This window comes from Onychomys torridus, chromosome 5 (assembly GCF_903995425.1).
Source record: "Onychomys torridus chromosome 5, mOncTor1.1, whole genome shotgun sequence".
NCBI classification, from domain to species: domain Eukaryota; kingdom Metazoa; phylum Chordata; class Mammalia; order Rodentia; family Cricetidae; genus Onychomys; species Onychomys torridus.
Genome location: NC_050447.1, coordinates 18231460 through 18244549, shown reverse-complemented (window position 1 = coordinate 18244549; position 13090 = coordinate 18231460).

Here is a 13090-nt window from a genome sequence, read left to right as displayed (position 1 = left end):
GCATCCAAGAGATGAGACAGCAGGAACCAAAGTTCAAGATGAGCTTGTGCTATAAAACAAGACCCCTTCTAAAATAAATGAATGAATGAATGAATGAAAAACTATGTGAAGTGGGGGTGGAGGAAGGTTGAGAAAAGGTCATGGGCTGGGCTCTCTTCAGCAGCACAGCGTCCAAGACTACAGCCTGAGCCAGGCTGCAGCTCTCCACGGCTTGGCTGGTTTACTGGAGATGAACAGCAGCCCCCCAACCTTCCCAGGGCATGACAGCCAATGAGCCTGATTCGCAGCTGGGGGCAAGTGTTTGCTTGGCAGTCGGCAGCACTGCCTGCCTTCCAGCCTTCCTGGGCAGAGAATCATTATGCAGTTTGCTCACATGCCCTATGCATTTTAATGAATGAGTCAGGGGACAGACTCAATTTGAAAGAGGAATCGCTGCTCTCTGAGCTGGGTGAAGGGCTCTCAAGGGATGGTCTAGCAGCTTGGCTATTAGAAAAGGAAAGAAAGATGCGATCTCCATTTAGCAAAGTGAGAGAGAAAGAGGTCTGGGAAAAGAAGGCGAAAAGGAAATAAGGGAGGGAGGGGAGAAGAGATCAAGTGAGGGAAGGGAGACCGGGAGGGAGGGAGGGTGGAGGGGCAGAAATAACCGCCTAGAGCTCAGCAAACCGTGCTGGAACACACCGCCAGCCAGACTCCTCTGATCCTTCACCCTCAGGGGCTTACTTGCCCCGAGCATTTGGCACCTTCGAAGCACCAGCACACTAGGCAAGGGACCTCTAAGAGAAGAGTCAGTCCCTCCTTATATGGGACTGAATCTTGGTCAGGTTAGAAACACTATGGTAGGGGGCTGGAGAGATGGCTCAGTGGTGGAGAGCACATACTGCTCTTCCAGAGGACTAGGGTTCAATTCCCAGCATCCACATGGCTGCAGTTACATGGGATCCAGTTCCAGGGGATCCGACACCCTCACACACACACACAGATGGGAGGTCTGGGAAGGGTAAGGGACAGAGGAGGTCCTGGTCACTCTCTTTCCTGTGACCACACCCCTGGAAGGCAGAAGTTGCTCCCTGAAGAACAAGAGTACCAATTCTCCAGCACTTCCTACTGGCCAGATGCAGGGCAGTACACGCCAATTAGTATCTTGTCAAATTCCCATGACTGTCCCAGGAGGCGGGTCTTGTTACTGTCACATTTTTTAGAGATGAGGAAACTGAAGTGGAGAGAGCAGCTCATCCAAGGTCACCCAGGGATTTGAACTCGGCCCTGTCTGACTCCAGAGCTCCTGGCAGCTCTGCTCTGTGCTGTCAGCCAACCCCTGGCCAGAAAACGCTGGGGAAGGCCTTTCCCTTCCCAGGCTTCCTTCCAAGAACACTCTGAACCCCCAGGAGGAAGGGGTTGGTGTGAATCCAGATGCAGTCAACGCCAAGTGGCCTAGGAGTGGATCTGAAACCTGCCCAGCACAGAGCTGTGTGTGAGACCCAGAGCCCAGGGGCAGCAGAGAAAGGAAGGAAGCGTGGCCCCACTGCGGTCGGCTCGGGTGGCTAGCCTGTTCCCAGGCTGTACACCACAAAACACAGGGCAACAGATGCTCAGCAAATGCCTGTGTGGGAGTGCGACCTACCCCTTATGCGGCAGGCAGGCAGGCAGGCAGGCAGTGTCCCTGAATTACTCAACAAAACCATCTCAGCTTTGAACTTTGAGCCAGGCTCTGCAGGAACAGGGCATGGGGGTTGGGATGGGGTGGCACTCACCACCATGAGAAGGATGTCAGCCAGTCCCCTTACCCCACAAGTGGGAGAACACAGACTGGGAAGCAGCCAAGAAGCCAGAAAGCCACTCTACACCCACATTCTCCCGAATTTTTACAGCTGGAGGGAAGGGCAACACACATGCACAGCAGCGCTCTGGAGCCCTGGGCTTCATGCCTGGAGAAGAGCAAGGCCACCTGCTATGAACACTGATCTGGACACAGGAACAGTCAGTCCATTTCTGAGCCTTGCCTACCTTCCCACCCTCCCGGATTCCAGACACAGGATCAAGCTTGAACCCCTACCACCTTCCTTGACAGGGGGAGGCTATTCCTGTCCCCATCTTAATGAACTGATGGGCAGAAAAATTAATAACAGACTACAGTCACTTGTGTTCACTGCTTCTGGCTCGTACAATGAGGGGTTTGCCCCAAACACACTTTCCATCATGACTCCCTGTGTATGCCAATGGAATGGTTTCTCCAACTGGAGAGCATGGGAAACCTCTGGAATGATCTTCTCAGCTCCATCCTTCTCCCAGGGTCAATCAAGAAACTGATTCTGCTCTCACAATATGCTCCCTTCTCCATGCTAGTTTAGTGGGAGTTGAGGTGTATTTGGCTCACTGCCATGCCTTTGTCTTTTCTTTTTTTTTTTTTTTCTTTAAAGATTTATTTACTTATTGTGTACACAGTGCTCTGCCTGCATGTATGCCTGCAAGACAGAAGAGGGCACCAGATCTCATTATAAATGGTTGAGAGCCACCATGTGGTTGCTGGGAATTGAACTCAGGACCTCTGGACTGACGGCAGTCAGTGCTCTTAACCTCTGAGCCATCTCTCCAGCCTGCCTTTACTATCTTTATGTGTTCAGAACCTGGATACAGAAGAGGGATGCTAGTTTTTCTGAACGATTCTTAGGAGATTCAAACATGCTTAGCTCCGTGTTAAGCATGGTTAAGCTCCATGCAAACCACCTCCACCTGACCTCCCACCTTCTCATTGGATACTGGTGAGGGATGCTCCTGGCTTCAGGACCAAGTTCTCTTGGGAGGAGGCAGAAGGCAACATTGCCTCCTCCAGCTCTTCTTTTGGACAGAATCTCCTTATAAACTCATGATCCTCCTGCTTCCCCTCAAGAGTACTCCTAGGCCTGCTGGGGTGTACCACCACACCCCAGCCTGTTTGCTTGTTTGGCTTGGCATGTCCTTCCCCAACCCCACAAGGAAAACCAAGTTTTGTACTGACTACTTGGAATAAAAGGAACTAGTCATGAGAGGGCGTTTCTGGAGTGACAGTGTCCTGCCTATCACCAGTTCTTCCCCTTGCCACCTACCAGGGCATCAACAATGGGTCCTTGACATGACCGACTGTTACCAGCCCAGACTGTTTACTCAGGAAACACACCCTGGCAGCTAACCTAAACCCCATGTCAGACTCTGTGGATCCCATTAGCTCTGCAGAGAACTCTGGAGCAGCTGTGGCTCTGGGTGAGTGTTGGCAAAGGCCACACTGTCCTCTGTGTGACAGCTCTGTGCTTTGAGTTCCTCCCTGCAAAATGGAAAGACAGGCCTGGCTGCTGGGATGGTTCAGAGGGTCAGAGCACTCCATGACGGGGATGATTCATTTTCAATGTTGACTTGCCTGACTGGAGGAGTGCCTGGGAGACTAAGGAAGCTCAGCTCCAGGTCTGTGTGAGGGTATTTCCAGGGGCAGTAGGATCACAATGAGTGTCTGTAACCAAGTGTTTAATCCACTGATGGATTTGAACAGACTTGATAGTCGGTGAAAAAAGAAGAAAGAATAGTAGCCTACAGGTGTGCGCACCATACCCCAGCTTGTTCGCTTGTTGGGTTTGGCATGCCTCTCCCCAACTCCACAGAAATACCTTGATGCACTGAGGCTGTGGAGCTGTGGGAGGTGGTGCTAGCTGGAGGAAGAAGTCACAGGGACTGAGCCTTTGAAAGTTCTATCTTGGCCTTGGCCTCTTCCTGTCTGCCTGTCTATCTGCTTTCTGGTCTCCATGAAGTATCATGCTACTCATGCCCACAGCAATGGAGCCAGCTGACTATGAACTATAACTTACGACGCTATGGACAAAATAAATGTTTCCTGGACTCAGGGTAGATCTCACTGGTAGAGCTCTTACTTAGCATGTGTGACGCCCTAGGTTTAATGCTGAGGATCTAAAGACAAAAGCAAATGATAAAAGCCCTGATCTTTTCTGCTGTTTGTCCAGGTATTAGTTACAGCATTACAAATGTGACTAACCCCAAGCTGGGCTCTGTGGCACACCTCTAAATCTCACCAGTGGAGAAGCCGAGGACAGGAGAATGGGTACCAGCAAACCAGGGGGCACAGCTTTGAAAAACAAAGAACGTGAAATAGTGACCAGGCCAAAGAGAGTGAAGAGAAGTAGTGTTTCACGAGGTGCTACCAGGCATCTGCAGAAGCATCTCCAGGTTGGGTAACTATACCCATCCACCATAGTAACAGAGTGCCATATAGTAGGTAATTTATAAACAACAGGATTATTTATCTGTTTGTTTGTTTGGCTACTGGTTCTGCAGGATGAAAAGTCTAAGAATAAGAATAAGGCTCTGAGAAGGGCCTCTGTGCTGTTGAAAGGTCACTTGTGGGCAGGTAAAAGACAGCTAAACTCACCCTCTTTTCTTTCTTTCTCCCTTTCTTCCTTTCTTCTTTCCTTCCTTCTTTCATTTCTTTCTTATTTTGGAGACAGGGTCTCAGTATATAGCCCTGGCTGGCCTGCTGCTTGCTAAATATGCTATATAGACATGGTGGGTGGCCTTAATTTACAGAGATCCACCCACCTTTGCCTCCTGAGTACTAAAATTAAAGGTATCATCATGCCCAGGCCCTACTCCTCCATAACTAACCCACTCCCTTGATAACCTCTTAGGAGGGCAAAGCCCTTATGACCTAATCACCTCTTAAAAGTCCTACCTCCCAAAAGTGTTGAAGCGGCAATTCAATTTCTGGGTATATAGCTCAGTGACAATGAGCTATATACCACCAGAGAAGCCCTGTTTCATTCCTGTGCGCATACACACACACACACACACACACACACACACACACACACACACACACACAAATTAAACAAGAGTTTTAAACATTCAAACCATGACATATCCATACACCCACCTCTCCTGTGTGAGCCACTCTCCCACAGTCTCTTAGTCCAGGAAGATTTGGTAATCCCAGCCAACACACATTAAGGGGGTTTCATTTTTGTTGGCCACCAGGAAGGGTGTGGGACCCAGGCATGGTCAATGAGCCTTTCTCTAGGTCTCTTGGGAAAGAAAACCCCTTTGTATCTGAAACCTGAAAGAACACATGGGCTAAAACTGATACTGCCATCTTGTTACAGTTGTCTGATTTTTTTTTTTTTTTTTTTTTTTTGGTTTTTTGAGACAGGGTTTCTCTATGTAGCTTTGAGCCTCTCCTGGAACTCACTCTGTAGCCCAGGCTGGCCTCAAACTCAAAGAGAGCCAGGCGGATCCGCCTGGCTCTGCCTCCCGAGTGCTGGGATTAAAGGCGTGCACCACCACCGCCCAGCTGCAGTTGCCCAATATTAAAATTAATAAACAAAAATAGAAGAATTCAAGTTCTGATTTGAACCCTGAATCCATCCATGGAGTTTTGTTTTGTTTTGAATAGAATCCAGTATCTCACAAACAAAAAGTAAGTAGTCTACCAATATGTCTTTGGTTCCTTGTCTGTTTTTGAAAGGTTCTTTCTATGTCGTGCTAGCTGTCCTCGAACTAACCGTGTAGACCAAACTGGCCTCTTCTGCCTGTCTCTGCCTCTTGAGTGCTGGGATTAAAGTTGAAGCCACCATGCCCATCTCTAGGCCCTTCTTATGATGAGCTCCTGAAGCCTGGCGGTGGTGGCACATGCCTTTAATCCCAGCACTCAGGAAGGAGGCAGTGGCAGTGAGGTCTCTGTGACTTTCAGGCCAGCCTGGTCTACAAGAGGGTGTTCCAGGACAGCCAAGGCTATTACACACAGAAACTCTGCAAAAAAAAAAAAAAAAAAAAAAAAAAGCTCCTGAACTGAACTGATGTTTTGCTCAAAGATATTTTGTGTTGAATTTTCTGTCACTAGCTACCAAAAGAATCCTGTTAGTTAGTTACCATGTTAGTCCTTTATTTTGTATATTTTTGGAAGTTCAAGGACAATTTATTAGTGTTAAAACCCTGAGGGCAGGCCAGTCATGAGCCTCAGCAGCTGCCCAGAGGAGGAAGGTGGAAAAGAAAAGGAAAAAGCCATGCCACGGAGTTGAGACACATGGCAGACAAGCGCACACATGTTGGGTACAGAGAAAGAGTAAGGAGGCCCAAAATGCTGGGAGAAACCTAAGTGTTCAGGAAAGTATACTTTTCAGAAATGCAGACAGATTTATACAGCAGGAGCTGTGGCCTAATGGGCGGCTCCGGCTCCGTATTTTAAATAAGGAAGGGGTGAGAGGGCAGAGGAAGGGCAGAAACATGCCTTTTGAAAGCAATATGGAAACCTACTACTGTAGAAGCTTCCTAAAACATATACACATATGAAAGTATTTCAATGGAGTCACCATATAATGCTTGAGAGAACGCCCCAACTAGACAACTCAATACCAGGTAAAACCTTCAGTGCCAGGACTGGGGTTACGTCTTGTTGAGTCATTGGCCAAAGGGGTCCCATAAACTCCCCACTCAAACATTATAGCTTATTGATGAGGCTACCGGTCACTCTTTATAATCTGATGGAAAGGCTCTGTTCTCTACCATTCATTGTGCTAGGAGGAGGAAAAAAGTAATCAGTATCACCCAGCTACAGCCCTGTGACCTTTAACAGCAGCCTGCCTGCAAGGTGTTGTAACAGGGCACAGATGTTATGGTAGGAACCAACCATGTTTTTTGATTGGATTTAGGGTCTATTCGCTGTCATGGGATATTCTAATATTCTGCTAAAGAAACAGCAATACAATTACTCCTAATGGCATACTGCTATACCCACAGATTAGATCACCACTCAGTCCTCATGAGAGATAATTTTTTATTTTTGACACAAGGTCTCATGTAGCCCAGGCTGGCCTCAAACTTGCTATATAACAGAGGCTAGCCTTCCTGTTGGTCCATTTCTTTCAGGGAGTCACTTAAGTGTCTGCCAGTCAGAGCATCATTTCTTTGTTAGAAGCTAAGGAAGCCGATAAGATACAAACACTACATCCTGGGCTACTGTGGGTCATGACAGTCTTGTAGCAAGGAGTTGGGGTACCAGGTACATGGTAGGGAGATAGTCCACTGTGTGAGAAAGGAATGGTACAAGAATGGATACCCAAGGACTGGATGGATTTTAACTAGTTGAGGATTCAACTCAGCCATGTAACTTTGAAAATGGGATAAAATACCAGGCAGTGGTGGAACACACCTTTAATCCCAACACTCAGGAGGCAGGGGAGATGGATCTCTGAGTTCTGGGCCAGCCTGGTCTATAGAATGAGTTCCAATGCCTGGCGGTAGTGGCACATGCCTTTAATCCCAGCACTCGGGAGGCAGAGGCAGGTGGATCTTTGTGAGTTCGAGGCCAGCCTGGTCTACCAAGCAAGATCTAGGAAAGGCGCAAAGCTACACAGAGAAACCCTGTCTTGAAAAACCAAAAAAAAAAAAAAAAAAAAATAGAACTAAAGAATGAGTTCCAGGACAGCCAGAGCTACTTGGCGAAACCCTATCTCAAACAACCACCACCACAACAAAAAACAATAGAATATTAGGAAGTTGCTTCAAAATAACCCAGAGACAAATAAAGTAAGAGAGACTTTCTTTGAAATAGAACTGGACATGGGCTAATGATTGCTGAAGCTATATTATGGGTGCAGCCTACTTGAGCATGTTCGATATAACCTATGGTAATGAAATCTTTTTAATATTTACTTATTTATTTGGGGTGTATGTGTGTATGTGAAGATCAGAGGACAACTTTTAGAAATTGGTTCTCTCCTTCCATCATGTGGGTTCTGTGGATTGAACTCAGACAGTCAGGTTTGGTGGCAAGGGTGTTAGTATTCTGATCTACTCCTTGGAGACCCGCCCAGCGTCCTGACATAAAGACCCCTCTAAAAAAGAAAACAGCCCTTCTCTTTCTCTCCATTCCCAGGAGGTGTGCACCCTCGACCCCTCCTCCCTCTCTTTCTTTCTATCTTTCTATCAAATCAACTCTCCATGTGGATGAAGTGCCTGGGGTGTAAGTGACTGACCATTCACTTACACACATGCATCTGCCCAGCATGTTCCCCTCACAAGTGGGACACCCTGGCCCGGACAGCCCGGGGTCTCCCATGTGAAGTATCATCATACATAATAAAGGGTCTTTTACCAGCTGTGCCATCTCGCTGGCTCTATAGCAAAATTTAAAGTGTACCAAATAACTTAATTTTGTTTTTGTTTTTCAAGACAGGGTTTCCCTGTGCAGCTCTGGCTGTGCTGGAACTCACTCTGTAGACCAGGCTGAGCTCAAACTCAAAGAGATCTGCCTCCTGAGTGCTGGGGTTAAAGGCATGCACCAACACCACCCTGCCCAAATCATTTAAGTTTTAAAAATATATTTACTTATGTGTTTGGGTGTTTTGTTTACATGTATCTCTGTGTACCACATGAATGCCAGCAGAGGCCAGAAGAGGGTGTCAGATTCCCTGGAAATGGGATTATAGACAGCTGTGAGCCACCATGTGGGCGTGCACTAGGAACCAAACCTGAGTCCTCTGGAAAAGTAACCAGTGCTCATAATCTGAGCAATCTCTTCAGCTTGATTTAATTTTTGAGATGGAACCTCACTTTGTTGCCTAAGCCCAAACTGGCTTCAAATTCCTGGCCTCAGTGATTCCCCTGCCTCAGTGACCCAAAAAGTTGCAACTATAGGCTCATGTCACCATGAGCTGATGAATATTTTTAATACCATGTTTTGGGCTTTATTTATTGTAAAGAGCCGCTTTCACACATATCTTGTATACACCTCATAAGTGAAACACACACACACACACACACACACACACACACACACATACACACACACACTCTTACTTTAAAAACAGCAAAACTGAAGCTCAGAGAGGCCAAGCCATGCAACACAGAACTAAGCTGAACCTTGGGTTTCCAACTCCTGCATTATAAGGTAAGTTGGAGGCAAGAGGCAAACAACTGAGGTAGCTTCGGCAGCTTTGGCAGCTTGTGGTTGTGAGGGATTGTGTTTTTACCCGGGGAGCCTGGTCCTATCCACTTCTAAGCCCTGCTCCTAGGCAGCCAGGCCTCTGCATAATTGGTATGGCACAGACCCCAGCGGGACCCCAGGGAGTCATTGAGTGCACGCCCAGCCACTGATTTCACGTGCTTCTTGGTAGTTAAGAAAATAGAGTCTAGCCCAGCAGGCTCTGGACCCTTCCACAGGCATCATGAGAGCTGCTGCCTGAACATCTGGGTCTGATAAAGGGAGACCCACGTGGGCTTCCCTGCCCCCTTTCCCATAACTATTTCCTTGAAGCTCTGTGCCTGTGGCTGCTTCTTTCTTTCCTTTCCCAAACATATGGATTCCCAGCTCCTATTTCAAACTCCAGTGCTGGGCTGCTGTCAACTCCCCAAAGCTCTCCATGTCCTTTTTCCATTGCTCATTCTTTCCCAAAGTGCATGAAAAAGCCTCTTTTAGCTCTGTTCCAGCTTCCTTGTTTGTGAAAGAAGGGCAAGGAGAGCAGTTTTCAAACACCAAGGTGACTCTCAGGAGAGCATACCTCAAGAGCCTGCACGGGGACCCTGAGGTACTCAGCACAGGAAAGCCTTGACTCCCCCAAGTCATTCATGCTGCAGGAGGCCCTAAGCCCAGCCATCTGCTCCCTCTGGCTGGCTGAAACTTCCCCTTTGAAAATCACTAATGGAAGGGGGTGGGGTGGGGGAGCAAGGCATGGGCAGGGTTCCCAGAGGGTTACTGCTGAAGTGGGTGTGCCATTTGGGGCAGTGAGGGGCAAGTCCCTGCCTGCTTCTTACCCTGTGGCCTTCTGCATCTTCATCTAATGGTAACTTTCCCCTCAAAGAAGACAGAGCCAGCTCTCTGTACTGCAACACCAGACACATCAGCATGAGGGGGATGGAGACAGGATGTACAAGCACCAGGGGCCCAGGGGACAGAAGGTACTCCTCCCAGACAGAGGTCAGGAGGCCTCAGATGCCCTCAGGGATCCAGCAGGCCATATAAATGTCTGGGGGTGGGGTGGAATAACAGATATAAAAGACAGAGGCCTGCGGTAGGGACTAGGGATAAAGGGCTTTTGGCAAAGGGCAGTGTGTTAGTTAGTTTTTGTGAACTGGACAAGACATATCTAAGAAGGGAATTTTAATTAATTGATTGATTGATTTTTTTTTTTAAGTCAGGGTCTTACTATGTAGCCTTGGCTGGTCTAGAAATCATATGTAGACCAGGCTGACCTCATGTAGAATGCCTGCTTCTGCCTCCTGAGCTCTGGGACTAAAAGTGTGCAATATGCCCTGCTGAAGAGGAAATACTTCCCATCAGATTGCCTGAAAGCAAGTGTGTAGGGAAGGGCATTTTCTTGATTAATGATTGATGTGGGAGGGACTAGCTCACTGGATACGGTGCCATCCCTGGGAAAGTGGTCCTGGATGGGATGAGAAAGCAGGCTGAGCAAGCCGTGGGAAGCAAGCCAGTAAACAGTGTTCCTCCTTAGTCTCTGTTCAGCCTAGGTTCCTACCTTGAGTTCCTGCCCTGACTTCCCTCAGTGACAGATCATGATCTCAGTTGTAAGGTCAAATAAACCCTTTCCTCCCCAAGTTGCCTTTGGTCATGGGGTCTATCACGGCAACAGAAACCTCACACAGGCAGTGACTTCTGAGCCAAGAGCCGACTGTTACTATGGAAGTGGGAGCCCTATGCTTCCAGATCCCCATGTCCTCCAAAAGCAGTGCAGGACTGCACACAACATCTCTCAACAGGGGGACAGATCTGAAGGAAAGAGATCCCAAAGGCTGGCAGGATGAACCAAACCAAACCAAAATGGTAGAGCAGCCTGCAAGCTCTGGAAACCCCCACCATTTGGAAGCCGAGTCTGCAGGACTTCAGCGTGTCAGACAGAAGAGGCCAGGAGGAAGTCAGATGAAGCATGGTGCTGTGTGAGGGCCTCAGCAGCAAGCTGAAAAGGCTGGGCTCCTCACTGGCCCCAGCATGAAATGCTTTCACACTTCTGTGATTTTTATCACATGGTATCTTTGCCAGTGGGTGCTAACCCATGACACCCCCACTCAACAAAACGTTCTTCCTCTCCCAAGCCAAGTCAGAACACTTCCTTTTAGCAAGAGCAGCAGGTGTCACCAACCTCTGACCACACTGGAGTCCCTTAAGATCCGTCCGCATGTGCATCTAAGTGACCCCTTCTTTCCTTTCCCACTCCAAGAAGTGACCAATAACTGCATGTTTCTCAGTTTCGCTTTTGTTCTTTGGAGACAGGGTCTTGCTATGCAACTCAGGCTGGCTTTAAACTTGAGATCCCCTAGCCTCGGCTTCCCCAAGTACTGGGATTTCAGGTGTGCACCGCAACATGACTTGGGCTATTTTTAAAAAGAAAAGGAATATAACTTAAAAAAAGAAAAAAAGTTTCCCATATCTGAGAGAATAAAGAAACAAACAAAGCAAAGAGTTTGGAGAATCACATATTAAACTGTTTGTTGTTGCTGCTGCTGCTGCTCCTGCTCCTCCTCCTCCTCTTCTTCCTCCTCCTCCTTTTATGGTGTTTAGAATCAAACTCAGGACCTCATACATGCTAGCTAAGTTCAGGTATCCTCATGAACTAAACATCGTAAAATAAGGTGTTTTGTTTTGTTATGTTTTGTTTTGTTTCTGAGACAGGGTCTCACCATGTAACTCTGGCTGGCCTGGAACTCACTATACAGACAGGCTGGCCTCAAACTTTCAGAGATCTTCCTGCCTCTGCCTCCCTTCCTGAGTGCTGTTATTAAAGGTGTGCCACCATGCCCAGACAGAATAAGTTTTTGTTTTGTTTTTACAATGGAATGGTGCTGGATGTAAAGTGCAGACGAGGAAGAGAGAGAGTAGGAATGAGGACAGGGATGAAGGTATGGTGGGACACACAGTGCAAGGAGGGCAGGCGGATCCCAAGGCGGGGCCAGCCCGGGTGACATTGTGAGTTCCTGGCAGCCTGGGTTATACAGGGAGACCATAATTTAAAAATTTTTTTAAAAAAAAAAGTGTAGGATTGGGTGGGGTCTTGCATGTCTTTAATCCCAGCACTGGAGAGGCAGAGGTCTCTGAGTTCTAGGCTAGCCTGGTCTGGTCTACATACTGACTTCCAAGCCAAGCCAGCCAGGGTAACATAGTAAGACCCTGTTGTCCCCCAAAATGAGGCAAAATGAATAGGAAAAGCATAGGCAAGAAGGCCGGGAAGAGTTACTTCTTTATTGGCATTACTGATGGCCTTTTTGCCATTTAGCTTTGCAATTCTCTGTGTAGTAAAGAATGAGGAGGATGAGTGGGAGGAGATGACAAGAGGTGAAATTTCAGAGCAAGGGAGTGTGTTGCACAAGTGTTTGCCTGCAGCAAGGAACATGCAGGCATGTCTGGGTGTGGGCATGCAAGTACTACAGTCTTGGTTTATGTGCAGACCACTTTGGTAGAAGTACTGTTTCTCATATTTCAGGAAATGCCACCTCCATGACTCTACTAGCCATCCACTGTCCACTTCCCAACTCAATGCTGTGCACGTTTAACATGTGTTTGGGGAGCACTTTTTATTACCAGGCACTGGAACTTGAAGCAATTCTAGAGCCCAATGGTACATTTCCTGAGCATGCACAAGAACTGAGTTTGACCCCTAGTACTGCCAAAACTAAAAAGCTAGGCCTGATGGTTTACAAATATAATTCCAGCTACTTGAGAGGCTAAGGCTAGAGGATCACAAGTTCATGGCCAGCCTGGGCAACTTAGTGAGACTCTGTCTCAAAGTAAGAAAAGGAAAAAGTGGGGTTGCAGACATAGCTTTAGAGGTAGCATGCTCGCCTAACATAAGCAGGGCCCTAAACCCAATCTCTAGCACAGTGGGAAGGGGTAGGAATAAGCTTGTCCTCCGGGGCCCACAGGTTCAAAAGAAGGCTGACAAGTGATGGGCATAGCCATTCAGCAGAGCAAGCACTCTGAAAAAGGAAGCAAAGAGGACCAGAGGGAAGCTGGGTCTAAAAGGCAGGAAGGAGGGAGGAGCTGGGATTGCATCCTAGAGGAAGTCATCTCAGCTAATGTCTGAAAGATGAACTGGGGTAGGACAAG